A 16,204-nucleotide genomic window follows, 5' to 3' on the forward strand; every position below is an offset into this window, starting at 1 on the left:
CTTCTCTAGTCATGATGGTTTTGTAAGCAACACATTGAGCAGCTTTGTGTCCAAAATTATGACATGAAAAACATTGACCATTGAAGAAGTTCCTGTGATTATCGAATCTATTGCCCTAGTGATTGTAGTTTCTATTCATCCTTGAAGCAAATTGAGTATGATTTACCTGAGGTTGGTTGTGACTTTTGTTCATCCTAGAAGTAAATTGAGCCTGATTTACCTGGTGATCTGCTTTATGCCTTTGCTGACGATTGTCATACCGTTCTCTATTCTTTGCTGCATCAAGATAGCTTTTAGTGGAGGTTGATGTCTTCTGAGATTGAGGTGCTTCTTCAGTATATCTAAGACCTATCTTTATCAGAGGAGAACACTACACTTTGATAATTTCATTTAAGGTTTTTGATCCTTTAGCAAATCTAAGATTGAGAGGTTTCATTTTCTCAAGATCCTTTCTTAGACCCACAATTTCACATTCTAGTTTTTCATTGTGTTTTTTTCTTTCAGCAAGCTGATATGTCAAGGTATCTATAATCATATTCTTTTCTTCTAAATGGATTTTGAGTTTAGAAATTTCTTCATAAAGTTCATATTCTTCTAAAGCATCCAAAAATTTATCATCTTCATAAGCCATTAGAAGTCTATAGTAATTACCATTTTCATCTTCATCACTATTTGATAATCCATCGCTATCTTCATGAGTATAGTAGCTCTTTTTACTTACACTTTGTTTTCTATTCCATTTTGCAGATTCCTTCCCTTTATCATGTTTATCTTTATGAGGACAATTGGTAGCATAATGAACGACTCTACCACAGGCAAAACATTTGAAAGGTAGTTTACCTCTAAATCTTCCGGAACCCCGTTGAAGCTTCTTGACAAAGTTTATTTCATCTTCTTCTTCTGAAATATGTCCCGATTCATTGAGTTCTTCTTTTCCTTTTTCTAAAGCTTTAAATGTGGCTTCTCTCATATCTGATGGGCCTCCTTTCCTCATCTCAAAAGTAGTTAAGATTCCGTGAAGCTGTGTCATAGTAATAGTCTATAGATCCTGTTTTTCTTCTATGGCAAATACTTTTGATTCAAATTTTGCAGACAATGATCTTAAAACTTTCTCAACTAAGGTAACTTCCTTTATCTCTTCACCCAAATTTTTCATGTAATTAAACAACCTCATATATATGTAAGAAGTAACTAGCAATACTTTCATCATTGTGCATCTTAAGAGTTTCATATTGAATTTGGAGAGTTTTCAGTTTAGCATGTTTTACCTGAGAGTCTCCTTCGTAGCTTAGAACGATTCTTTCCCATATTCCTTTGGCTGATTTGAGCTGCATAACTTTGACAGACTCTAATTGTGACAGACTTCCCAATAATGTATTGACAACCTTGGCATTGGTTTCATATTGCTTTTTACCTACCGTATCTGTAGGAATTGCTGATGGAAATGTATATCCTCCTTCCACGATTTCCCAGACATCTGTTCCAAGTGATTGAAGGTAGGTTGTGGTTCTTATCTTCCAATAAACAAAGTTTCTCCCATCAAAGATTGGTGGTCTGATGGATCCCCCGCTTTCTTGATTACTCATGATGATGGATCTTCCTTCAAGCGATCAAGCTTCTTCAGAAGGACCTACTCTGATACCAATTGTTGGAAATAATACTGAGAGGGGGGGTGAATCAATATTAGTAAATCAATAATTTTTCATTTCCATAGGCAGATTTGTATACACTACTTTAGCTAAGTGAACCAGCGTGTACACGTGACTGTTATTAAAGCAACCAACGTATATGCAGAGAACCTTTTGATTTACCCAATTTATCATGTATTGAACTTTAACCAGTATGTCAGATATTAATTAGACAGTGCAATAAAAGCAAAATAAAGCATAAGCATCACACATGAACACCAAGATATAAGGTGGAAACCCAATGTGGGTAAAAACCACTTGCTGTTGTCGTCTCTGTCTTCTTTTAATAATAAGAAAATTCTGTTTACAACTATCAAATACATCTGCATCAACCAGTCACTGAAACTCAAACATCACAACTGAATCAATCAATCACTTTGACAACCCATCATCACTGTAGCAAGTCACAATCAATCAATCTGATCATTCAGAATACTGTCAACAGAATACAATAACCAAAATATTAGAATATAGTCATCAAAAACCAAATCAAAATCTAGAACTCTGCAACAGCAAACAACATCAACTAAAACATGTTTTATAGGGTATACACTACTTCCATGTGTTGAACCTGTGTGTATATGCACTTTTCTCAAAGCCAACCAGCATATACATCTGCAAATATTTATTCATAATTTTGCAACTATTCCAGACTTTAGTTATACCCAGATCATATCATTTACAGAATAATATATGCGTCAGTACTCAGATCGAGAATATACTTGAGAAAAAACACATAATGATAGTTAATTTTATGGCTTAAGATCCCGATCCATCATTAGACCTAATCCCTTATCATCTGCTAAGGTTCATCCTTGGTTCAGATCCAGCAATGCACCATAACCCAATATCCTGCATACTAGATCTCACCCTTCATCAGATATTCAATACTTGCACACCCTGGCATAATGATGTTCTCCTCCTTATACAGTTTTAGGCCTTTCTCAATACCATGGACCAAAACCACTTAGGACCAATACCTTGGACCAAATACCATGGACCAAAGCTTAGTTTCCAAGATATACGTGCTTTTCCTTCTATGAAAGTGCATGTGTACGTATACGCTACTTGTATACAGTGAACCTGCGTGTATACCCAGCTTGGTCAAAGTGAACCTGCATATACCTCTTTCTTCATTCTTTGTAGTATGATCTATACTTCTTTGTGTTGTTAACCTGTTGTACTGTGATTTGTCATCTGAGTGAGTTACCATCAAGGACAACACCTGTATCATAATGCCAACATATGGGTGGAAGGCCAAACTTCCAACACAAATTGTCTTTAGAAAAGCAAGTAGACTTCTCTCCTCTCCATCATTATTCTCTCTCTCTTCTATCTCTTATTATTTGTATTTGGATATCATTGTCTCTAGGTTCTGTGATATTTATCTTGGTGTGGCTAACCTTTTAGGTTTTGCGGAATAAAAATCAATTTTGATCTACTCGCTTTTGTTTGCTTGATTAAATGTTACATTATGTAAATTATTAAGAGTTTTCAACTATTTGTCTGGGAAATTGACCAATTAGATACACTTTCTTCTTGCATTATTTTTCCATATAAAAGTTTGACTCGCAAAAAAACATTCCACACTTTAAAATTACAAATTTTCATATAATTGTTTGGCCACAGAATTGCTCGTAAAGCATTTATCTTGTTGTTTTTTCAGTGTTTTATTTCAATTTTACAGGTTCAAAAAGTAGGAACAAACATTAGGGACACCCCTTGATGTTGGCAAGCACTGGCCCAAATGGAGAGGAGGAATTGCTAGTGACATATAGGGTAGATTTTCCTACATGTTTGCTGATGTTTGCAACTAATTTTCAGTTGATATCAACTCTAAGGGTGTAAAAATGAGTGCTAACAAGAAGTCTATTTTAAACCTCAATTTTTCTTTATTGAAGTTACATATAAACTCCAACATCCACATACAAAATTAAAATAATGGAATTCAAATTTGATTTAGAACATGTTGACATTATTAATGCAACCAGAAGAAAAGAAAGGTTGTGATGGAGGCAAAAATTTCATACATAAACACTAGTCTACAACATAATAAATACTTTAGTAATTTAGATGGACTCTAGTTCAATAAGTCAATAATTTAGACTCGTTGGCATATAATATGGACAACTCTAACAATTATCAATTGATTTATAATATTAATATAATGTACACACAATCTATGAATATAATTTAAAATGATTCATTCCTCGTTTAATACAAAAGTTGAGGAGATGCAAATAAAAATAAAAGTAGGCAATGGTGGCTTCCTTGATTAGAGAAAATGAGTTGTTGTTATGGTCCACTCTAAGGGTCAATTCCCCTAGAGGCCCAAGTGACATTTCCTCCCCTCATTGGATGGTACAGTTGCATAAGGGATTTTCTTATTGTGGATGGGATTAAAAGCAAGTCATGGCTAGTGACTAGTAGAATAGATATCCCCAGTCATGGTTGCTTACCAAAAGGGGTGATTTTGTAGCTTGTGAGACACATCTACCACATTCTAACATTTCAAATTGAATACTTATCTCTTATTGGTGTTCATTTAAACCATTTCAATCAAAACAAAAATAAATTTATTCGTTGTTATTGAAGGCACTGTGTCAATGATTGCAAGCTAACATCATTGCACCCATGGTAAGTTGGAACTATGTATTTGCAAAAAAATGTACATAACAAGGTATTGTAATTATTTATAAGAGTGATAAAACTTTGGAACTACATGATCGTTTTGTAACACTAGGATTGTATAATTGGAGTATTATCAAATTTATGAGAACACCAACTTTTCACCATCATTTAAATTGAACATAATATAATTAATGCAATATACATCCTACATTACCTATTATGCATGATTTGTGCCTTTGACTTAAGATTTGAATATACTTAGACCAATTTTTAAGGTGGACTTCTCTAGTCATGGATTTAGTCAAACTTTGACTCCTCAAGGAATCAGACATGGAACTCTATATGAATTATGTTACTATTTGCATAACTATCAAGCCACTCATGGGATGCCTTTAAGTTATATTTTGTAATGAGAGGGAAGTAAATTTGGTTATTCACTTAACGTGGCATTTCTATCAATGGAGTAAGATTCCAGGGTGACTCCATAGACATCACACTACTCACGTCACTATTGTTCTAGCATCAAGATTTTCATTGTCTTGAGTTATTGTTAAAATTTATAACATTAGGGATTCATAAATGGAATCATCCTTGATATTTGATAGTCATCCATGCCTATAGGATAGATATTATGGTCATCCCTTCATGAGGATTTATTTTGTTTTGTCATTTTAAGGTTCATCATAAACCACATGGTGGCTTTTGGTAGAGAACACCCTCATAAAAAATCCATACTAATACCTGTTGTGAAAGGTAACTAGATGCAATTAAATGATGCATGTAGATATGTAGGTCCCCGCAAATTGGGATATGCATAAGGAATGAAAATGTAACATCCCCTATTTGATTCCCTATGTAAATAAAATAAAGACCAAGGTCATGGGACATGTATTCCAAGCTGAATGTTGGGTGAAACATAGTGATGGGTATCACTGGTGAATAATTAATGGCTATGGAAATCTGCAAAGGCATTGACAAAGGAAAAGTGACATTAATTGGAATTTTATTTATGAAAACAAAATAAAATAAGAGAAAAGGAAGGTGAAAAGACACATACTTGCATGAGAGGGAAATTGAAGGAAAAATAGAGACAACAATGATAAAAACGCTTTTGAGGATCAATTTCTAGACTTTTGTTAGTTCAGTTTTGGATCTCTCTTCTATTCTCTCATTCTCTCATACTCTTGCACACGAGTATTCTTGGAGAATTCTTGGAGAAATTTGGCATACATTGGATTTGGAGAAAGAAGACAAAGGAAAGAAGGAAAGCACAAGGGAACAGGTGGATCAAGAAGTACAGATGGATTGCTTTGCAGGTAACAGGTTGCATGTGTGATTTCCTTGTTGATTTATGGATGCATGGCATATGCATGTGGTTTTTTGGTTATGTGTTGTCATTGGCATGGGGGATTTCCTAGATTGACAATGGTTTTAGCCTTGCCTTTCCATTTCCTAGATAACCATGGTGTTGTGAGTTTTTCCATTTGATTGTTTTTTTATTGGTGCTCATAATTCCTTATGGCTGTTGGTTGGAACAAATTCTCTAGAAGCCCTAGAACAAATTGGGTTAAGCTATTAGTCACGGAGCCTAGGTTGGGACAAGCACTCTAGATCCCTTGGTGGGTTGATTTACTAGTCCTTATAGTCAGGTCATACAAACATTATGGAGCACTGGAAGGTTGTGGGTTGAGTTACTAGTTCCTTGAGCCTTAGAAAATTTGGGTAGAGACCAATATGGTTAGCGTTAGTGATGTATGACTGTGAGGTGTAATCACTGGTTGAGGGTTGAGGTAGTTGGCCTCTGGAAGCCCTAGTTCAATTTTGTTATGTTTATTCCATGAGATCCCACATTCATGCTTGGAATATGGCATGGGGGTGATTAGATGAAAGAGAGATTTGGTTCAGCCCAATCTATGGTTGAGTGGTACGTGGAAGTCCTTGACTTGGTTGGTATTTTCATATGTTAATAAGTGTTATTACCCTAATTTTATCCATTTATATTTGTAGTGATTATATTGGTGTTATTATAGTTGGGTTTCCATGGTTTATGTGTTGGTTATTTTCTGGTTATATGATGTTTATATGATGTGTATCATCTATGGCTCTTGTCATGAATTAGTTAACTATTGATTGATTCATGAATATATGGACTCTAAGTGTTTTTGCAACTATGTGGAGACGGCATAGGGCCTTCTCAGCAATTCTCAGATGAATCCCAGACTTTTATGATCAAATATGCATTCACGACCTATAACTTACATGTTTTCCATTTTTTTGACAAAATTTATGTTATGTTCTAGGAAGTCTAGGTCAAGTATTGCCTTCAAGTTTGTATGTTAGATTTGTTTTCATGTCATTAATGATTCTAAGAAGTATTAGGCAGTTCTAGGAAATAGTGTGGAGGCTGACTTAGAATCATGGTTCAGATATTGGGTCCACACGCTCTAAACAACACATTTTGGGTAACAATCGCACTCAAGCAGTGTTGTGTGTGTGGTTAGAGGCCTTCAACTACATCCTAGTAGGCTTATGCATGTGTTTGGGGGTTAAGTTGTGTGAAAAGGAGCCCCAGCTTAGGGTTTGGTCACCTAGGGTGATTCTTTGGCCCCTGAGTGTCCCTGTGGCCATGAGGAATGTTGTGAGTTTTCAGTTGGTGGTCATTTGTAAGCCCCACTTCCTTAACTGGAGCTAGGAGGTCGGGTCATGTCATAGTAACTCTTGTCTCATGTTTACCCTAAAAACCCAGTGAAATTGGGTAAATGTGGGAGAGGTGGTTATAGGGTGGTATCAAAGCATGGTTCACACTTGGATTAGATGGACAAAATTTGTTTTTCATTCATGCATGTTTGTTGTCTATGTGTTTGTTATGCATGCATTGTGATGGCCACAACTGTGGTCTTGTGTTGTCATGATGCTGGTATGATGTTGGTAAACTAAGATGACTAATATGTTGATTTCATTACATATACATATGATGTGTTTGTTGGCTTATGGGGGCCTGACCCAAGTTCGGAGTTATGTAGCCAAACAAATCCCTACACTACTGGCCCTTTCGGCATCAGCCTGTGGAGCGCAGACTGAAGTCTCACTCAAAGTAGTATGGGGGGATGCTAGAACCAAGTTTCCGCACCCTTGAGATGTCTATGGTGTCGATTTAGTCCAACTGTGCCTACCTTCGCACAGGTCACTTCACGTATTGTTCTAATCTTCAATACCTTCGTGATATGTTATAATCGTCTTTCACGTAGCCCTAACCAGGGGCTGAGATGCTTTCGCGCTACTATGGCAATGACCTGCGCTGTTTCCCCAAACTACACCACGTATCTTACTTATCTTCTTAACATATCTTAGTTAAGTTCGTGCAAATAGATATTCTATCTTGCATTCACTTAATCAACACAGTTATATACATTCACGCATCATATAAATAGTAGAAGTGAAATTCATACCCAATATATTCAATACATAAAACAGGAAATAAGTACACAGAAATGATATGAAACTTCTCTTTATTATTACTTCCAACTGTCATAGACTCGACTCGCCCTATGCACTCAGTTGTATGGGTTTGCACACCGAACTGCAGACTACTAGGTCTTTACGCACTCACCTGCAGAGCCTTCTCCTACTCTACGACCCAAAACTAGAATTTACACTTGAGATCTATCTCGCATACATCATATGTCCATCTTCCACTATGCTATCAAACTACTTAGAGCCTCGCTCTATTTATACAATCCCATGGTCTGTGGACCATGGGTAGATCTCTACAGCCAACTTTACAATAACAAAATTAAGGGCGAACAACCCTATGACTCTTTTACAAGCTATGCACTCCGTGCCCACAAAATGCGAAGTCTTTTCATAGGAATTACAATTTTTGACCAAAATCTAGGCTCTAAGCCCCAAAATTTCCCTTGGGGGATCCCGCGCCCAACAGGTCCCCAACACAAACATCATGACTCACCCTCGAGTCACTTTGTTGGTGTGGAGATATTTGCATGAAGACCTCCCAATTCTTCCTAAATCGATGTAAGATCAACAACGCATTGAGTGGCTGTCTGTTGTATCTCCTCTTCGTGTTGTTCAGAGACCACTATGGCTGAACTACTGCCCTGAACCTTTTCCTGTGTTTCTTGTAGCTATGTAAGCTTTGCTTCAATGGAGGCTGTAATGATATATGCCTCATAAATCCATGGTTGTAGGTGCGCCTTCAAAACTGCTTCCTTATGCTAAGCAACATCCACCTGCTCCTTGAGCGCTTTCACCTGCTGCATCCTCGCGAGCCTCTATGTAAGGGAAACCATCTGCGTGGTCAATTTTACTTCGTCGTATCTTTGTTGTATCTTGTGTACCTCCGTCTCTAGGCACTGGATGTTCGAGTCCTCCTGCAGGGTGGTGAGAACCTCGAACAACTGCTCAAATAGCTTTGTGCAATCTATCACTACACTATTAACCTCTGTTATTGTTGTTGTAATCGCGATGGCGTGCTGTTCCTTAACCTCCGCCGGAGTTGAAGGCTACGCCTTCAATTGCAATTCAACTATCTAAAGGTTCAGCTCCAGTTGAACCCTGGCCATTTATTCCTTTTCCTCCCACACCCCTGCTGCTAATTTCTGGATACGCGTCTCCACTGGTTCTTTTGCTTGGATGGCCAACTCCGAGACCATTTGGCAGGCTTCCTCCACCACCTGCATGATCTGTCTATTCTGCGCCACTACCTCGTTGCGCTGCAGGCTTAACTGTTCAATGTTTATGCGCTTCTCGCCAATTACCTAGAGTGTGCGACGCTCCCTCGCTTGTAGTTCTACAGTGATTCCATCCAACAAAACATAGAGCATCTCCTGAGGGCGCACAGCCAAATTTAACCCAATTCCCTTCAACCCGCTGACCATAGGCCTGTTGGCCTCATTTTTTGTAATGAGTGCTCCATCTGGCAGCACTATGGTGTTGGTCATCTGAGCGTGCAACATTTCCTTGGCCATGGACATGCCTACTGTGAGGCTGGTTGACACAGTGGCAGCCTGTGGAGTGCGCACTTGCAACTCCTACATCTGTGCCCAGAGAGCCCCCAACACCATTTGGTGTTCCTCCTTAAACTGCTGGAGGGCCTTCACAGTGATGTCCCTCATCGTTTCACCAATATCATGTAGATCCCCTCAGTGAGGGTTATCGGGTCAAACGAAGTCTTCGAAGCCTTTGATTTCTTTCGCGGCCTACCTGCTCTCTTGGGCGTAGACGCTTTAGTTGGGTGGACGCTGTCTGCAGGTCCACGCCACCTTATTCTGTATTAGTCTCTGACTCTAGCGAAGGAAACTTCTATCCTTCACACTCTTCTTCTACTACCTTCTACTGTTCTTTTTCCAACTTCACAGCATCACGCGCCACCTAGGCCTTAGTTGTTGCTGCTTCGTTTATGCACTTTTCTGCCAACTGCGCCATCCGCAATTTCACCTCTTCCTTTTTCCATTATGTGGTATACTTCTCTGCTTCCACCACAGAGGTGGTTGGAATGGGCCACTCTGGCAGCCACGACGCAAGGACCGCAAAGATGACATTGTCTATCGCCAAATAGGGTAGCTCGCGCCACGTCTTCACGAGGTCCTTTCGCTCCCTGATGTAAACGTGGTGGAAATCTGCCTTGAACTCCGAGAAGCTCTACAGACTGTTGTAGACCGTGGGAGATAACCATGGCTTGCTAATAATCCCCATTCTGATGCTCATCTCCATGAACACCCATAATATTTTGTTGTCCCTTATCCTTTGTGCATCCCTAGTTTTCCATTGCGAAGCGTACTTTGTTGCCTCCAGAAGGTCTTGCACAATCGTTGAGAACTGGCTATCTTTGGGCAATTCCCATGTCGCCAGTACTATGGAAAACAAAATCCATGCAGAGTGAAAAGTTTTTCCCTCCTCCTCTGCCTCACGGCAGTTCTCAAGGAACTCTCCGCATAAGTAGTTTGCCCAGTTGAGCTGGACCCCTTCTACACATTAAGCTGCTAGTGCAACCACTGGTGCAGGCACCTCATTCGTGTGATACTTCTGCATAACCTTTCCTGCCAATATCTGTGTCACAACTTTAACCGCAAGGTTGTTGATGCTAGAAATGGAATACCCTCTCTTCTTCTTCTCCAGTTTAAACTTCTTCTTCATGCCTCCATGGTGGCCAAATCATCACTCTTTCCCTCCAAGATGTTCGCTGGGTCCTCCCCTTTGCAAGGGAGCCAGGTAATTCTATGAATCAAATGGTCTGTGATTGGGATGGCCTCCTCCAGCCACAAGCACCCATCATACACCAAGAAAATTAGTCGCCTGATGATAAAAATGGTCACTAGGGCATGATGGTAATGCGGTACCCAGAGCAGGTTTAACAATCCTGCCTTCTCCACACCTATCACCCATTTATGGGGCTCTAACTCTATGATTCCAATTGGTACATATTTCTTCTGGTGCATTAGCTACATGGTTTCCAAATGCGGGAACTTCTCGTCATCTGCGAGATCCCAGTATTCAAATTTCAGTACGAGCACTCACCCCAAGTGCACTCCTTCAAAAATAATGTCGTCAGGGAGTAGTAGAGTCTGTAGAGAGCTCTTGCTCTCATCTATATCTTTGGGCACCTTTGCTTTACCCTTCCGCAGAGGAACATATGCAGGTAGCGTGGTAAGAGAGTCTGCACCCTGGGTTTCAACCTCCATTTCTACATCCTCCTCCTCGACTAGGATTTCTTCAAATTCTTCCTCCTCATCAGCCTCCAAATTGATAGCTTTCTATTTTTCTTCCATGGTAAGCTTAGTCCTTAATGGATTCTTAGGGGATACGTGCACCAATACCATGGCCTGCTTGTCTTTCTTGGGTCTCGGGGTGCGCAGAAATTTAGGGATTTCTTTGACCATCTTGGCACTTTCTGGGGCTTCCACTTCCGTAATGGCCTGCACGGCTTCCTCGGTGGTCATTACTCTGGTATCCATGGCTTCTTCAAGTGCTACCATAGTGTGATTCCACAAGTCTCTCAATGTTTCGGGTAATTGCTCAAGCAATGAATTCACCTTCAGAAGATCGAACAAGTCTGGGTTCATGAATGTCAGGGCACGCAACAGCTCAATTCTCAAATTTCCAAGTGTTTTTTGTTGGATATCCCTTTGTAATTTATAGCGCCTTTTGAATTTGAATTCGACCATCCCCCCACATTCGGTCCATTGATGCTCGATTGGCAACAGATTTTCAAGAATCTAGCCCATAAAGTTCACCTTAAATGCCTCCCGCCCACTCCATTTGGTCTCAAACCAAGCATCACATCATGAATAGTGACTGTAACGGTCACTTTTCAGCGGACCTGCACGGCAACGTAGCTACCCTCACGTTATTGCGGACCTTGTGACACTTCACTACTGCATGTAGTCCTGACATCATGCAGCTCCTGGGCAGAGTAGTTTATAGTCCCGCGCCTCCTTTCAGCTTCTTAGAGTGCTAAGACTGTGCTTCCATCGGCCAGTCAGATAGCCAGGCCACCTCTTTCTGGCTTCAAATGACTACCATTTACTTTTCTGGGGAAGAGTTCTCCATTTAAATTTACCAACTGCACCGCGCCACCATCTCTGATCTCCTTAATAACTTATGGTCCCAGCTAATGCATTTTGAGCTTCCCTGGGAATTTATCAAACTTACTATCATATAAAAACAACAAATCATTCACCTTAAAGGTGTGTAACTTAATATGTCGATCGTGCCATGCATTTTTGCATTGCTTTTGTACCTGCTGGTGAAATCCAGCCAAAAATCGTTCTTCTTTGAGCTCCTCCAACTGTACGAGCCTCTCCTCCAAGGCTCCATGGTCCGTCATACCTGGGAGCGCTGCTATGTGCAGACTAGGCACGATGTATTCCATAGGAATTATGACTTCCACTCCATAGACAAGCCTAAAAGGTGTCTGTCCCATCAGTTTCTTGCATGTCATCCTATAAGCCCATAATACTGCAGGTACGCGCAGGTCCCAATCACTTGGTTGCGCTTTGCATACCTTGTTCAGCGCGTTGCATACCTTGGTGGAAGCTTCGGCACGTAGAACCTTCTGCGCGATTGTTCTTCCTACATAATGTCTTCCCAACGTTAAGAGCCATTTGCACATTTGTCCCCCCAACACATGCTTATTGACCATGCATTTCAGCGTGGAGTACATGTGCATCCGCATAGGTTGTTTTCCATATGCCTGCAGCCACCTGGCCAGATGCGCGCATGGATCATCCCATCTACTGGACTTGTCTGTCAGTCGCACACAAGGCTTCCCAAGTCATGTGCGAATTGTCAAAGCTTCCTTTGTGCGTACCCCACCATCTTGCGAGCATAGCATGCAGTACCCAGTCCAAGGCCTCGAAGCTTTACTTTTTTGGCATTTCCCTTTCAAATTTATCCAAGAAGGTATCTACCTCACTTAAACCATCATAAGTAGGTAGATCTCTTACTTCTATCGATACGCAGTGCAGTGACCTTGTCATCATATTACAATTTAGCGTAGTTACTTCATGTAACTGATTCTACCATCACTCTATCTCCTCATCAGAATCTGAAGAACAGGAGCTCTCGCACTCCCATGAAATCCACCCATCCATGGTGGGATTCACCCAGTCTTTCTCTCGCATTGTTATCTTGTAGATGCAGTCCAAATCATCATCACTTTCATAGTCACGCATCGGCTCTGTATAACGTGATCCTTCAATAGGGTCCAAGGGTGTAATTACGTGTAGTGATTTCTTCTCAAAAATCATCTTGTGCTTCTTCAGATTAATCACCCCATTCATGTTAGTGGCCTAATCAATTCCTAAGAGCACAGGGTAGGGATTGTTGTCATGAACAATATCTATCACTTCAAATTTTTCTAGCGCACTCGCTCCCTCAATATCCACAGTTATTCCCTACAATCGCCCCATGGGTATAATTTTCTGCTGGTTTGCCATTCACAGCTGAATTGGAGACCACTGCAGTGTAGGTCGCCCCATTCATTCCTATGTCTGCTTCGGTAGAACATTTGCATCCGATCCTAAATCCAGGATGACTTGATCCATCTCATATTCTCCGTTCTGCATGGTTAGCCTCATTTCTCTTCCCGTCCTTGTCTTATGGTTTCCAATCTTCCAGACTACATGTGGTTCTCTTGGCACGGTCCCAGTGCATCTTTTAATGAGTTCCTGTAATCCTTTTATAGCCTTACTGTCACACAGTAACTTCATACATGTTTCTAGGAACGTTGTGAGCATAGATGGGTACATCTCCGGCTCTGGTCTATCTTTGCTTCCTGAAGTGGAGGCATCAGCAAGCTCTTCTTAGCTTCCATGAAGGTTTCTCGAGTGCACTCCAAATCAAACACCGCTTCTTTCACCAGAGCTTTGTGAACCCAAGTACTATCTTTTGGTTGTTTTCCTTTATCATCTCCCATCGTGATTCCATTTCAGAGCACAATGTTCACATTTAGATTTTCTTCTTGCGGCTCACACCTCATCATCTACAGGTTCTGAGCCGGGGAAGGTGGTAGCACTCTTTTGTCGTGTATCCTAGCTATCATCGTAGGACAATATTCTGTCTCATGATCAAACAAGGTGCAATACAAACATGATGGGTGTGTTAGATTCATTCAATCGCAGGCATAATGTCCTAGTCCTCCACAATTATAGCATATCAACTATCCACGACCTCTTCCAGGTCCTCCTCCACCTCGGCCTCATCCACGCCCATCCTGTTCACGCAATTCCTACATTCTGGTCAAGGGGCCACTTTTCGGCCTGAACTCTATATGTGGGAGTTCTATCCATCATCAACTCATAGCTTCTACAAGTGCGCTCATCGTGTCCCACCAACCTACAAAAGTTGCAGAACAACTGTTGTGAATTTTGCGTATACTTCTGTAACAAGTGGTAGTTGTCCATGGCATGTTTTACAGCTATTTGACAAATCACACACCACAAAGCAAGCACCATGCTAGGTCCTGCTTGTGCTTCCAACCTTAAACACATCGGTCCTCCTCCTGTGATGTAATTTGTGAAAATCGGGCAATGGTCCTTGTCATGACCCTGACCCTTGCATTTTACGCACCATACCTCTTCACGCACTTCTGGTTGAGTTGTCCTATCCCGTTTCAAACTCTGCATATCAAGGCATAAATTCTTCAGTTGCGCGTGGATATGCTAAAATCCCAAGTTGGGATCCTGCATTGGGGTCTCATGCAACCTCGTCATGATCTCTAAGGCCTCTGCCTGAGTCATTATCCTCTGTTGTGATAGCGCACTCCTTAATTGTGGCATTAGCGAAGCAACAAGCCACTCGCAATGTTGTCCATCTATCAGATTCATATTAGCTTCGCAAATCATACATTTCATCCTCTAATCCAGCTCCCAAGGAGTCTCACCTAGTAGCATCATGATCTCTTTGAATCCAATGATCAACTATGCTTTAGACTTCGGCCTGCTAAATTATTTATTTAGTGTCGTTTGGATATCCGTGATTCCTACATTTGGATTGTCATTGGAGTGCTTAATATACCAAGTCAGCACGCGATCCTACAGGGCACTAACCAGTGTTGCTTTCTTTATATTGTCATCTGTAACTCCTTTCGCTTCCCATACAGCCCTTACAATGAACCAGAATTGGTCCGGATCCTCATTTCCCAATCCTTTGAACACAGGAAACTTCACTGTGCTTGCCATATTGAATTGCAGTGGTGGTGGAGGTGGTATGGGTGAAGATGGAGGTGACGGTGGTGAAGCTAGTGGCGGTGTGCGTGGAGGTCGTATTCGCGGAATCCTTTGCCTTATCAGATGTATCGCACTTCACAGAGAGACCTTCACGAGCTCTTCCTCATCCCCTCGCAGAGGTGAGATCAAGGGGCTATTTTCTGGTCCCTTATCTCCTTCGTTCCTGTAAGCTTTTCCACTTCGCGTAGTCCTAAACATCAAGGTAACTGCATATCCCTCTTTTCGCACAATAGCATTTTATTCCAAGTATTCAAAGACTTTACATAATTACCTTGCGTTCCTTTGAGAAAGCACACTTTTCCTCGCTATAGCTGATTAAGGTGTTGACTGCGAACTCAGTAATGAATTCTCCTATAACTCGATTGAGCCCATGATCAATGAAACACACGATCTTATCCTCCGATGCTTCCAACCTTCACACTAACTCTGGGGTCCACACAATAGGACTATCAAGTATCCACCTTCCTTGGCTATCTGCTAGCTTCGCGATCCACTCATATAGCTCAGTAGGGAAGGATGCGAAGAAGATTTCGTGGATCTTCGTGTACATGTAGTAGTCTAACCACTCTTCTTTTGACAACCGCGGGTTCCTATTCTCTTGTGCTACAAACTCATGAATTATTTTGTCCAACTAGCCCTCAATTTCCTTCTTAGTTTGATTCTAATGATACGACATCAAACATCTCTATGTAGATTCCCGTCCCGGCAATAGAACCATTTGTTGGCTTATGGGTACTTGACCTAGGTTCAAAGTTATTTAGCCAAACAAATCCCTACACTACTGGCCCTTTCAGCATTAACCCACGGAGCGCGGATTGAAGTCTCACCCAAAGCAGTATGGGAGGATGCTAGAACCAAATTTCCGCACCCTTGAGATGTCTGTGGTGTCAATTTAGTCCAATTGTGCCTACCTTTGCATAGGTCACTTTGCGTACTTTTCTAATCTTCAATACCTTCGCGATCTGTTATAATCATTTTTCGCGCAGCCCTAAGTAGGGGCAAAGATGCTTTTGTGCTGCTATGGCAATGACCTGTGCTATTTCCCCAAACTACACCACATATCTTACTTATCTTCTTAACAGATCTTAGTTAACTTCACGTAAACAGATATTATATCTTGTATTCACTTAATCAACACAG

This window comes from Pinus tabuliformis, chromosome 8 (assembly GCF_031772625.1).
Source record: "Pinus tabuliformis cultivar Carrire ecotype Pingquan chromosome 8, CPIR1, whole genome shotgun sequence".
NCBI classification, from domain to species: domain Eukaryota; kingdom Viridiplantae; phylum Streptophyta; class Pinopsida; order Pinales; family Pinaceae; genus Pinus; species Pinus tabuliformis.